The sequence below is a fragment of the Lathamus discolor genome, chromosome 2, assembly GCF_037157495.1.
Source record: "Lathamus discolor isolate bLatDis1 chromosome 2, bLatDis1.hap1, whole genome shotgun sequence".
Taxonomy (NCBI): domain Eukaryota; kingdom Metazoa; phylum Chordata; class Aves; order Psittaciformes; family Psittacidae; genus Lathamus; species Lathamus discolor.
In genome coordinates, this window is record NC_088885.1 from 30,485,616 (window position 1) to 30,498,637 (window position 13,022).

Below are 13,022 nucleotides of genomic sequence, written 5' to 3' on the forward strand. Positions count from 1 at the left end.
AAACTTTCTTTAGCTGTGTTTTTTGCCAGGTGGCAATGTTCTGTTTACAGAACTACATAAAATGTTCTCAAGAGAGGGACACGTTTAGGGAACACAGGTAAATACAAAAACCTTTTGAAATATGAAAGAAAGCACAGCCTTTTTGTGCTTGTCTCTATCTTTTGAGGAAAAAACAGCTATTTTTGTGGTTTAGGGAAATCACATGCAATTTTATTTTGGCAATAATCAGCGATAAGAAATAATACAGGCTTTAAAAAGCATTGACAGTCATGCATTGTAATCAGAGTGTTGCCAGTTCCCTGTGGAAGTACACAGATTGCCAGTTTCCAGCTGACTGTGCACTGTAGAAGTAGTTTGGCAAAAATATTTTGGTCTAAAGTGTATGCTCTCCACTTCTATGATGTTTGTGCACCCTTAAAGCAGTTGTCCGCTAAATAGTAATGTGAAAAAAACTTGCTGTTTATTCCCATTTGATAGATGGGGTCCTGGAAAGCAGAGTATTATGGGGTCTCTGATCTCTGGAAATCTGTGATTGGTAACTTCAGCTCAAGACTGGTAAATACTGAGCTCCCCAAAACCAAACTAGACCATCTTTTTTGTTTGTTTTCATTTTTGTTGCTTGGTTGTTTTGTTTGTTGTTTTTTCCTTTCCTAAGGGCTCATTAGCCAGCCTTCATGGGCATTTTTAAGAAATACGTGATGAATACATGGATCAAAACAATAACAAAAAATAAAGTCAGCTGGAGTTTTGTATGCGTCTAGTGAGTATTTCCTTTCTGTATGTGAATGAAATGCAAACTTCATTCTTTGTACTCTACTTTCTGCCAGTGAAGAATTACACTGCTTCAGGTAGAGGGACGAATGTTACCTTATCTAATATAGGAACAGGCCGTCCATGCGAGTGAAATAGAATATTGGCTCTGCAGTGAATGACACAAGATGTGCTCCGGCTAGTTTGCTCTATTGTATGTGAAATCATGTATTGATGGTATACTTTCCAAGAGGCCAAGGATTCAATCCTCTTTTCCGATCACATAGGATATTATTGTATTTTGTCTCCAAAATGCAAATTTGAAAACTGCATTATTAATTGTAATGATGGGCAAAATTAGTTCCCTTCAAGTCTGTGTGTCAAGCAGAATAGCATATAACAAGCCTTACTGTGTGTCATTTTTCTCTTGTGCAGACAACGAAAGTAAATCTAAAGCTTATCAGCTGGGGTGGCCAAGTTATATGGATTGTTTATCTGCCTCTCCTGTGACGCCAGCAGAGTTGGAAACGTCCCTTTGCCCTCTCAGTGCACAAATGGCATGCTCTGATTGCTCTCTCCTCTAGGACAGGAAAATTACACGCTGGTGAGGGAGTTTTGTACATGAACATTGAAAGATATGGAGAAAACAGAGTCTGTTAGGTAGGCTAAGTCTTAAGGTAGCCTAAATTTAGGCTGACATTTTGCGAAAAGTAAAGGCATCAGGCCAAAGTCTTGTTGAAGCTACTTAAGCCAATATTCCATTTTCTGCATCATCAGAAAATGCAATTTGTACTGTATAGAAACTAATTGAAGAATATCGTTGTTCTTTTCGAAGGACACCTTAGTTGTTTATTTACCTAATGCAATTTAGATCAATACTGTCATGGCTACAGACTGTTAGAAACTTGAGTTTTAAAAAAACCCCATTAATTTATGGCATTCAGAAGACTTTTTTCTGCCTTACTGTTTAAAATACATGTACTGTTTACTTCTGCATGTCTTTAAGTGATGTTGGCTAGTTTAGGTTGTCAGTTATGCTAATTATATATGTTTGGCCGTATAGATTTTCTGTGGTCTATCAGTCCTTTCAAGATGCAGGACCTTTTGAACACCTGTCATGCCACTAGTGAATAAGAGTTCTGGGGTTGTGTAGCCCTGTCAAGAGTTCTCAGAACTCCTGCCACTGAGTTTATGGTTTGATGAGACAGGACCTCACGATGATAAAAAGTCCTTGCTTTTCTTGCTTGTGCTTTTTGGGTCTTGCTTTTGTTGCCTGACCTTTTTTGAGCTGCATTGGGAAGCTGATCTGATTTCCTTTAGAATGAATGAATAAATGCAAGTAAAACCTTGCCATGCTGGCCAAGGACAGGAGAGGAATGGGAGCACACAGGGAACTCCTTAACATGGTATTGCCAGAGAAGCCCCTGCACCCCATCCAGGCAAACATCATTCTACTGATCTGCAATACAGTGGCACCAAGACTGCTCTGGTAGCTGTTTTGATTTAGATGTTCCATAAATGCGTTGTTTAGTACACATGGTCTTATTTAGGACATGGTGTTATTTAGGACACATCTCCTAAATAAGAGAGTTTGTGCTAGAGAAATGGCTATGCTTGGATTTATGTACTGCCTAGAAACACAGTATTTCCCAATGCCATTTGAAAAGAAATGGCTAAAGGAGTTACCATGACCATTCAGTCCCGCTGTCCATAGCAGCCGGTCACTCTATAGAGGATACGTAGCTGTTAAGGCTCTACTGACCATCCGTCTACCTTCTTTCTCTCCTGACACTGCAACAGTCCACACAAACCCCTTAACGTCCTGTGGTAAGCTTATGGTGTTTGGATCAGAAGACAAAGTATCATGAAACAGCTGAGTGCCAGAAAAAGAGTTTGAGAAATGGAAGCAGTTACCAAAGTTGTTGGTTGCTGGTGTCTGCAGTGCTAAATAACTTGGCAAAAAGCGAGATGGGAACCATAGTGCTGTGAAAAACTGACTGATGAAATAAATATTTCTGTTGGCAATATTCCTAGTGTATATGTAGCCTGAAATTCTTGTTTGTAGGTATGCCTTGGAGATTTCCCCTTGCAAATATAGTTAGTTGCTCAACTTCTCAACTCATTCGTTTCCTGATGGGTCCCAGAATAGCATGCTGCCTCTCTGAAATGCTAGAGGCTTTTTGCTGTATCTGAGGGGCCACTAAATGAACAAAAGTGAATGTAATGATTTAGGCCACAAGTCAATAAAATACTCAATAACCACGTGTTTTAAGCTATACACTTGCTTTCGGGTTTATTTTTTGTTTCTGTCAGTGTATGTGCACTTTAAGATTTCAGCTGTGATGAGTGACACCAGTAGCTGAAATTGTGTTGTTTATCTGTTTATATTTTTGTACACACACATACGTGAGATGCTAAGAGAAATACAGTTTGTATGCCTGTAAATAGTGACTGAAAGAGAATGCTGTGACTAGGTAGCTTACAGTAGCATTTTCTTTGAAGTTGTCTAGATAAAAATAGCTCTGCTGTGTTACTTCTAAATAAATTACTCCTTGAATGTAAAATTGCCACAATTGTATGTGAAAATGAACATTTGTTTTGAATGGTAAGCAAATTAATATTGTAAAGCATGAGGATGCTATTTTTAGAAGCATTCTTACTGGCAACTAAAAAGAAAAAAAAATAAGCTTGACCAAAAAAGCCTGTTTCACCACACTGGTAATTTAGTTATGTGGGTTTTTTCAGCCTTATTATTACAATACATCTATTTTTAATGCAGGCGGTGCCCAATTTTGCTGCTCCCCTTTATCAGGTAACACAAACCAGACTCATAGCTTTAGTTATCTTTCTTTATCTTTTAAGATGTAGAAAGCTTCTTTATATACCATTTGCAAACCATATGTGCAATGTTTAGTTGTTCAAGTTTTCTGTCTCCATCTTTTTAGCTTTTCATTTTTGCTGGAATTCTGGCAGAGGTAAGGAGAGGAGATGGAGAATACAGTTAAGGCTTAAGGTAATCTAAGTTGCGATTTATTTATTCGTTCCTGTGGACACAGTCCATGGGTGATACCTGCTACCCTGTATACTCCAGTTTTGTTGCTGTTTACTCTTAGCTCTCTTAGTCAAAACAACCACTTAGCCTGTGTACAACATTATTTTGTTAGCCACTGAAAATGCACTCGATTTTTCATGGACCAATGCAAGCACTTTAATTGCACTAATGTCAGATTTAAAATGAAAGAATGTATTCCAGACCTCCAGGAAATGTTCTTAGTTTATTTAATTGGCAACTGCTTTTACAAGCAGGGGAAGGGGCTGGAAGTGCAATCACAACATATGCCATCCAGTCCATCCATGACAGATAATTTATGTGAGGCTTAACTTGTGATCGTGTTGAACTTCTGATTGACTTCAGGGTTTTGTTTTCCTGCCTTTATCACGTATCCTGCCATCCTGTTTTCTCAACTACCAATTGACAGATTATGAATCGACAGGTTAGATGACTGCCCTAGAACTATGTTATTTTTAGAACAGGCCCTGATCCCAAGTTTGGTCCTACATTTTGACCACTCAGAAGCTTAAGCTCATCTAAAATAGTCATCTCTGCTTGTGGCACTGGGATTCCAGCACCTGCAACTTACTTTTCATTTAATTCATTTTTGTACTGCCCTTTTCCTGCAGCTCTTCGGCTTGAAACGATGGTTTCCTTGCCCATGGCAGGGGGATTGGAACTAGATAATCTTTAAGGTTCCTTCCAACCCAAACCATTCTGTGATTCTATGAATACAAAAGCTTTCCCTTCCCAGACTTTTGCAAGATATAAATATACCTGATTAGTGTTGTCTGAACATGGATTCAATGTATGTTCCAGTTGAATCCAGTATTTACAAAAATTAAGTTTGTGACACATTATGGTAGTATCATAGAATCAACTAGGTTGGAAAAGACCTGTAAGATCATCAAGTCCAACCATTACCCAGTACTGCCAAGACCACCACTAAACCATGTCACTGAGGACCTCATCTACACAGTTTTTGAGCACTTCCAGGGACGGTGACTCCACCACTGCCCTGGGCAGCCTGTTCCAATGCCTGGTCACCCTCCTGTCAAGAATTTTTTCCTAATATCCAGTCAAAACCTCCTATGGCACAGCTTGAGGCCATTTCATCTTGTCCTATCACTTGTTACTTAGGGGAAGAGACCAGTCCCCACCTCAGTACAACCTCCTTTCAGGTAGTTGTAGAGAGCAATAAGGTCCCGCCTGAGCCTTCTCTTCTCTAGACGGGAACACAACCCCAGTTCCTTCAGCCATTCCTCATTTGACTTGTGCTCCAGACCCTTCACAAGCTTTGTTGCCCTTTTCTGGACCTGCTCCAGCACTTCAGTGTCTTTCTATTAGTGTATTTTTTGTATCATAATGTATTGTGAAGGTACAGTAAGTAGCTGCATTAAGATTTTTGGGGTGGTTCATTTAGCTAAAGGGAGAGGTTATATTTAGTTGAAATGTGATTTTCTTTTCAAAATTATGAAACCTTGCTTTCAATTATATTTTGATTTTATTTTTTTTCCCCCCTCTTCTGGAGTCTATAAATTTGTTACTTCCATGACGAAAATTAAGATCATATTGCTCCTTGGGAGAAATCCTGGTTCTACTGAAGTTAGACAAAATAATTGCAGTTTACCCACTGAAGTCACAATTTCATCCTTTTAATATTGCCCCAAATTCACTGGCACAGTAAAAACAGCTCCCTAGCTGGTGTACTGATAACATTTTGGCTTGCAGGTCTGTTCCTTACCAGCATTCAAGATGAAGAAGAAAGATGAAAACTGGGTATTGGTCCACTGAAACACTTTGAAAACAACAAACCAGACGAGGACTGGGACTGAACTTTGCTGTCCTCCTGGTCCAGATAACTGGGAGAGTTTTGTGTAGTTTCATAACAATGTTACTGACCAGCATGAAATGTGACCTTTTTATAGCACACTAGGGGTCAATTTGTTACTGCTCTCAGAGGCGTGTTTGTGTACGTAACACTGTTTCTCTATGTACTTGAACGTTCCTGAGTGAGAGATAGAGGAGCTGGAGGAAGAGGGAGGTCCCAGCAGGCAGCACAGTGGGAAAGACATGGCCCAGCATGCAGCCAGGTCTTGTCCTTGGCCCACACATTAAAGAAGGCCCTTTTTAGTGCTTTATGTAAAATATTCTGATTTTGGTCAAGCTTCCAGTGGCTTCTGGTGGCAGTTCTCTATATATTTTGTTTGATATTTAAGTAAATGCCTTGCTTGCGTCAAAATTTAAGAGCAATTGTTGTTCCAGTCTTCTTGGGTATCCATCTACTCTAAATCTACTATAGCTTTATAGTGTGGCTGTAGCATGTTATGTAAAGCCACTTCATCCCTCCATGAATCCAGGCCTGGATTTAGAAAGACCCTACTTTTGCCATCTAATTATTTAACTTAAAAGGGCAACTTTGAATAGCAAAACAAAGCAAATACTTTATGGTTTGGTTTTTTTAACACAGACTTTTTTCTCAAGATGTATACAGTGCATACCATTGTGCTACTCTTGTAAAAATTATCAAATCATGTAGGAAAATAAACATATTTTGGATAATAAAAACCCCACAGCAAACCCACACCTTTGCTTTTTAGGAGAGGGTGATTTAAAAGAAGAAAACTGTTTATGGTGTAAAAATAATGTAGTTCTTATTACTTCTATAAGGCAATAATTCTTACTAGTTCTTGGTAGCTTTGGGCATACTGCTGCGATCACCAGGTCTGTCTTGTCTAGCTTGGAGTTGTACAGCAAAACCTGCCTGAAGTTTGCCTTGTAGAAGTGTTAGAGCTTTCTTTCCACAGAAAGGGCCACTATTAGAATCATAGAATCATAGAACAGTTAGGGTTGGAAAGGACCTCAAGATCATCTAGTTCCAACCCCCCTGCCATGGGCAGGGACACCTCACACTAAACCATCTCACCCACGGCTTCATCTAACCGGGCCTTGAACACTGCCAGGGATGGAGCACTCACAACCTCCCTGGGCAACCCTTTCCAGTGCCTCACCACCCTAACAGGAAAGAATTTCCTCCTTCTATCCAATCTAAACTTCCCCTGTTTAAGTTTGAACCCATTACCCCTTGTCCTGTCACTACAGTCCCTGATGAAGAGTCCCTCCCCAGCATCCCTATAGGCCCCCTTCAGATACTGGAAGGCTGCTATGAGGTCTCCACGCAGCCTTCTCTTCTCCAGGCTCGACAGCCCCAACTTTCTCAGCCTGTCTTCATACGGGAGGTGCTCCAGTCCCCTGATCATCCTCGTGGCCCTCCTCTGGACTTGTTCCAACAGTTCCATGTCCTTTTTATGTTGAGGACACCAGAACTGCACACACTACTCCAGGTGAGGTCTCACAAGAGCAGAGTAGAGGGGCAGGATCACCTCCTTTGACCTGCTGGTCATGCTCCTTTTGATGCAGCCCAGGATACAGTTGGCTTTCTGGGCTGCGAGCGCACACTGAAGCCGGCTCATGTTCATTTTCTCATCGACCAGCACCCCCAAGTCCTTCTCTGCAGGGCCGCTCTGAATCTCTTCTTTGCCCAACCTTTAGCTGTGCCTGGGATTGCTCCGACCCAGGTGTAGGACCCTGCACTTGTCGTGGTTGAACTTCATAAGGCTGGCATCAGCCCACCTCACAAGCATGTCGAGGTTCCTCTTTATGGCATCCCTTCCCTCCAGCGTATCAACTGGACCACACAGCTTGGTGTCATCGGCAAACTTGCTGAGGGCGCACTCAATCCCACTGTCCATGTCAGCGATGAAGATGTTAAACAAGACTGATCCCAACACCAATCCCTGAGGGACACCACTCGTTACTGGTCTCCAGCCGGACATTGGGCCATTGACCACAACTCTTTGTGTGCAGGCACCCAGCCAGTTCTTTATCCACCGAGTGGTCCATCCATCAAATTGATATCTCTCCAATTTAGAGACAAGAATGTTGTGTGGGACAGTGTACAAGGAATAAGCTCATTCTTAAATTGCTGCAGTAATTAAAAGGTGTTAAATGTTTTTATCTTAAAACATGTGCCCACTTCTGGCTTGAATTTTGCTAATTGATGGATTTTCTTAAGGCCTTGCTTCTTAAAATAAAGACCATATTACTATACCATTAAGCATCTTGCCCTATTATATATATAGAGTGCCAAGCCATCCCTGAACTTGGTCAGAAAACTTAGTTTCTCAGGTCTTTGAGTTTCCAGTTTCCAGTGGTTTTACAAACCTATTTTATGCTTGTGGCATATGTATATCCATCTTCAGTTTTTCAGCATTCTTTTTCAGGTATCTATACTGGAAGAAGTTACAGTATCCCAAGAATAGTCTCTTTGGTATTTACGTATCATCTCACTAATATTACTCAGTATAGTCTTGTTTCTATATCCAAGGATTTTATTAGCTTTTTTGGTCTCAGTGTAAGCCTAGGAGTTCATATTTAGTTGAATGTCTTCTGCTGTGATCCTAAATCCTTTGCATAGCCATTGGTTTTCACAGTGCAGTTGCCCAGACAGCAAGTTTGGCCTACGTTTCTTGGCTTAAATCCAAAAAAGCACTTACCAGGCATATATTATAAACTAGATATGGTGTTCCTCTTGGTTCTCTAGCCTTAGGGATGTAGTAGTCTGTCCTCTGGGAGCTCTTAGTGTCCAGGTCTGTTAATCTGATCTGCCTGATTGCCCAGCATCAGGAAATCCTGTGAAAACATTGCGTGGAAGTACAGGCTATCTGCTCAGTAAATGCACGGAGGGCTTGAAATGCCTGAATTATGCTGAACGTATTGCAAGCTGCCACAGGTAATATATTGCAGGCTCTCATAAGTTATATGCTCTTCTGGTTCCTTCATGTATGTCCATTCAGGTGTGACTGGTGGATCTAGACATGGCAGGCAGTGCACGTATGCACTAATAATGTCTCTCTGAGAAAGCTGGGCATAATCATGGAAGATCCAATAAATGTCATATTGCTTATATCTCGACTTGCCTCATTAATTGCATAAAGGAGGCAAAATGCTTTGCTGGTCAGAAGCATTTATTTGTCAATATCTGATATTGCTTTTGGCTACGTGGCTTATGTTATTTGTATGCAATTTACCTCAGCCTTGCTGCAAAATATGCAGATTTTTGTTCCAACATGATACGTAACCGTGTCAGCATAATAATTGAAGTATATATGTATTGCCTAACCTAAATATTATGTATTTATTTATTTGATAGCTCTTTGTCTTTGGGGTTGAGGTTTTTTTTTGTTTTGTTTTGTTTCATTATTTGGGCTTTGTGATTCAGGAAAATACCTTTGAATTTATGAAGCCTTTAAGCATATGCTTAACTTAAGCCTCGTGCTTATAATCAAGCATGTGCTACTGAGGTGCTGTCCTGAATCTGGGATTTAATTTCTATTAGGTGTATTTTGTGAGCAGAAGGGCATATTTTAAGAGGAGAAAGACCTGATAAGTCATCAGCTAGTTCCAAAAACCCTGAGCTAATTTGCATGAGAAAGATATGAGGCTATCTATATTGTTACATGAAAGATGGTAGAGACCCATACATTTATCTAGAGTAGCACTCCTTATCCTCAAAACTTCATGAAGTTTTATTTTCCTGTAGTTTGTCAGAAAATCCCCTAAAGCTGCAGATATGCCTTTCTTTGTCCCAGAAAATTCCTTTGAAGCTTGAATTGATCTTAAACACATTTTGAATTGCAGTCTTCTCTCACTTGAAAAATGCCCATCATGTGGTTTCACAGTGCTGCAAAGAAAAAGCAATATGTATTCCTGCTCAGGCAATGCCAAAGGCTTGCTACACAGAAAAGCGATAAGAGACATTCCCTCACTGCATCTTTCCAACTCGAGGATGTGGATTAAGTGATACATTTTAACTCCCCCAGAGGCTTGGAATATAGTCCCTTATTTCCAGGAGGGAGCAGAACCACACCACTTGAGCATCTCCCCTAATTTCTTTCTTCTCCCAAACCATCTGCTTCTCTGTGGAAGTAGTCGTCCTCTGTTTGTTAACCTAGTTAATCCTCTAGTGTAAATTGTACTAATTTATGCTGGGTGTTTGAGTTTCACATGGTACTAATGGTATCTAATGAACTGTGGCCCCAGAAGCATCTGCTCTATACAATAGTTAATTTTTTCTCCTTTTTTTTTTAATCCTGTGATTGGATATTAAAAAAAAAAAGGAAAAAAAAAGGAAAAAAAAACCTAGGAGCTCTTTAGGCTGCAGAGATTAGAACTCAAACCTTCATAACTGAAATAGGCCATATTTAATAAAACCCATGTTACCTTAATTTAGCTCCCACTTGTTTATGAATGGTTTGATATTGGTATATATTATTACTTGCTGTTTTCACTTGCAAAATGTAAAAGGGTTTGGAAGAATGTAGAATGGGACACTGGTGAGACTGTGCTATAGTCGTTTAAGCTTACAACTAGAAGCTAGAGAACATCTCTTTATTTTTATATGTAATAGTTGTATGTTACAATTGAGCTATATGGTAGAAAAATCTATGTAAGAGTTCATTTACAAATAAGAAAACTACAAAAGTTGAAACTGTTTATGAATGCTGTGCTCCAGAATAATGTGAGAGAGAAATGGGATATGCTAAAAACAACCAGTAATATACTGTTCGCACTTAAAAAGGAAAGTAAGAAGATAAAAGTGCTACTTAATTATAATGTTGCAGAGTTAATAATGCAGTAGAAAGCTCTTTCTGAGTGCTTAATTTCTCAGTCGTAATGTGGTTTCCAGATTTAATTTCCTTATATTTATTTGTTTTTAACTCAGAAGGAAAATAAGAGAAACACATTGTGAAACACCTGTAGTGAGATCTTAGTGCTACATTTTCTATAAAGTTGCTGATTGCATTTAGAGTCACCTTAGCAGTACTAAATAATTTCAACAGTTTACTCTTACCTCCAGTATCATTAAAGTTCTCCAAGTTTAGGAAATGCATTTGAAAACAAAACAGAACAAAACCCCTCATGTTCCTGTATGAAAATGTCACCTTATAACATCCATAGCTTTGAAAATAAAAAGCAGATTTTCTTCAGGCATGAACCCTTTATCCTTCCCCTGTGGGACTCTGAAGGAGCTATTTAAACCCATGTGATCATGCAGTTAAAGGCTGGGCTGACTCACCAAAGTGTTTAACTATGTGCTTAAATTCTATTGCGATCAATAGAATTTGAGCATGTGCTTAAATATTATGTTGAAAAGGGATGGATTTCCACAAGTGTTTTAAAGCTAAGCATGTACCAAAGCAGGCCCGTAATGCATCGAAGCAAGTCAGAAGAATTCAGGCTGTAAAAGCCCTACTTTTGGGGTGACTGACTTCATAAATAAAATATTTTGATACAATTTTTATATATGATCTAAAATACAGAGAACAATGCTGTAGTTACTATTGTCTGTGAATTAGCTAACATGAGATAATTTGTAAGTCTGTCAGCTTAAAATACATATGCCAAAATTAATAATGCTTGCAGCTAAATATCTGAAAGTACATTGTTTACTCTTGAATATTAGTTTGCTTTTATTTAGCTACTGAACTATTTGAAGTCAGCTAGAGCTGTGAATGCTATCTTTAGAAATGCAGATGCATATATAAGAAGTTATAAACACGAATGGGTACCCAATACCAGGATCCCACACTCCACCATTTTCCATGTTCTGACCCGTTTTTAACTTATTCCTCCAATGTTTCCTTGTGATGTGATTATTTTGAGGCACTGAATCACTAACAGGGTCATGTTCTGGTTGGCTCAAGGGCATAAGCAATTCCACTTTTTTTTTTATTTACTTGAGTCTATTAAAAGCTTTTTCTGCATTAAAGAAGATAACTGTTTCTATTGGTGATCCCCCTTGCACTTGTGTTAAACATCTTCTGCTCTGTACTGTGAAAGTGCCATGTATTTCCCACAAAACACTTGGGTACTTTAATTCTCAAGAGAAAATATGATTGATACCAAATTGTCAGCTGTCAATATGTGGTGGTAAGTGTGATGCTCATACTGGTCTTGCACTGTAACACCCTGCCATTGGCTGTGCTGCCAACTGCCCCTGTTCTTACCCTTGGAAGAACTGGGTGCTTTGCTGCTTCCCTGGGAGGAGTGTTCCTGGGGAAAATGGGGGAGAGGGAAGACGGAAAGCAAGGACAGAGGGGTGTTGAGCAGCAGTATGTGCTAACTTGAAGATCTTGTAGGGAAAACCCCTTTGTCAGCTTCTGTGGTAGGACAGCACCTCTGGGGGACAGATCCTAACTGAGCAGGACCAGGTCATTTGGCACATGGAAGAAGCAGAGGTTTGGGATGATGGAGGAGACTTGAGCCACAGACCTCCCAGGTGCCCTCGAGTTTTCTAAAATCACAGTGCTTTGTTATTGCAAATCTTTTCTTTGGTAACACAGTTATGATAAGTTTAAAACAAAAGCTGTTGCCCTTGGCTATGATCTACTGGGTTAGTTGAAGAGCAGACAGACAGTCCTTTTCCAGAGGGCAGAACCAAGCCTCAAGTGTTGGTCAGATTCTTGTGCCTTCAGGAGCAAAAAATGCTGGAGATAGTTGAGAATTTAGTGGATGTCTAGAAAGCTCTGAGATGCCGCCTCTGCTGACTTCTTGATTACAGTGAGGAATCAGTGTCCCAGTGTCTGTTGTTGCTCCCCTAGAGCAGGGGCTTAGAAGAAGACTCACTTTTGGTAGACAAGTGGTCAGGCTGTTGAATCATATATGTAACTAGTGCCAGGCTTTGGTCACCTGTGTTACCAAAGGCAGAGTAGGACCTAGAGAAGTAAAGTGCTGTCTGTAATAGTGAAATGAAACTAACTCAGTGGTAGGTATTTTAATCGGCAAACAAGACACACAATTTCTGAAATATCAGTATGAAAAATAAACTTCACAAAAACCTGCTGGGATGCAGAGGAGCATCGTGCTCTTGCCTGGTGCACTGTCAAACACTGCTCTTCTGAAACCCCATTGTCTTGTGAAACTGAGAGATGCCACACGAATTGCCTAATGCTTCTAAAAATAAGTGTGAGCTGCTCAGCCTCTCCAAATTTTAGCAAGTCAACCGAACAGTGCATAGTCAGTCAGGGTGTCTAGCATGCTGTGCCACAGTGGGTGAGTTACTATAAGCATTGTATCAACCCTGCTAAATACGGAATGGCACCTTATAACTGCACGCACACAACCCGGTCCCTCATTAGCATCTGCCCCCACCTTCTGC

The 13,022-nt window shown here is 40.0% G+C and overlaps 1 protein-coding gene across 6 annotated transcripts in view; it reads left to right on the forward strand.

Moving 5' to 3' along the window:
* The window catches only part of HDAC9 (histone deacetylase 9), a 457,613-nt gene that overhangs the window by 167,448 nt on the left and 277,143 nt on the right, over positions 1-13,022 (forward strand). The window lies entirely within an intron of this gene.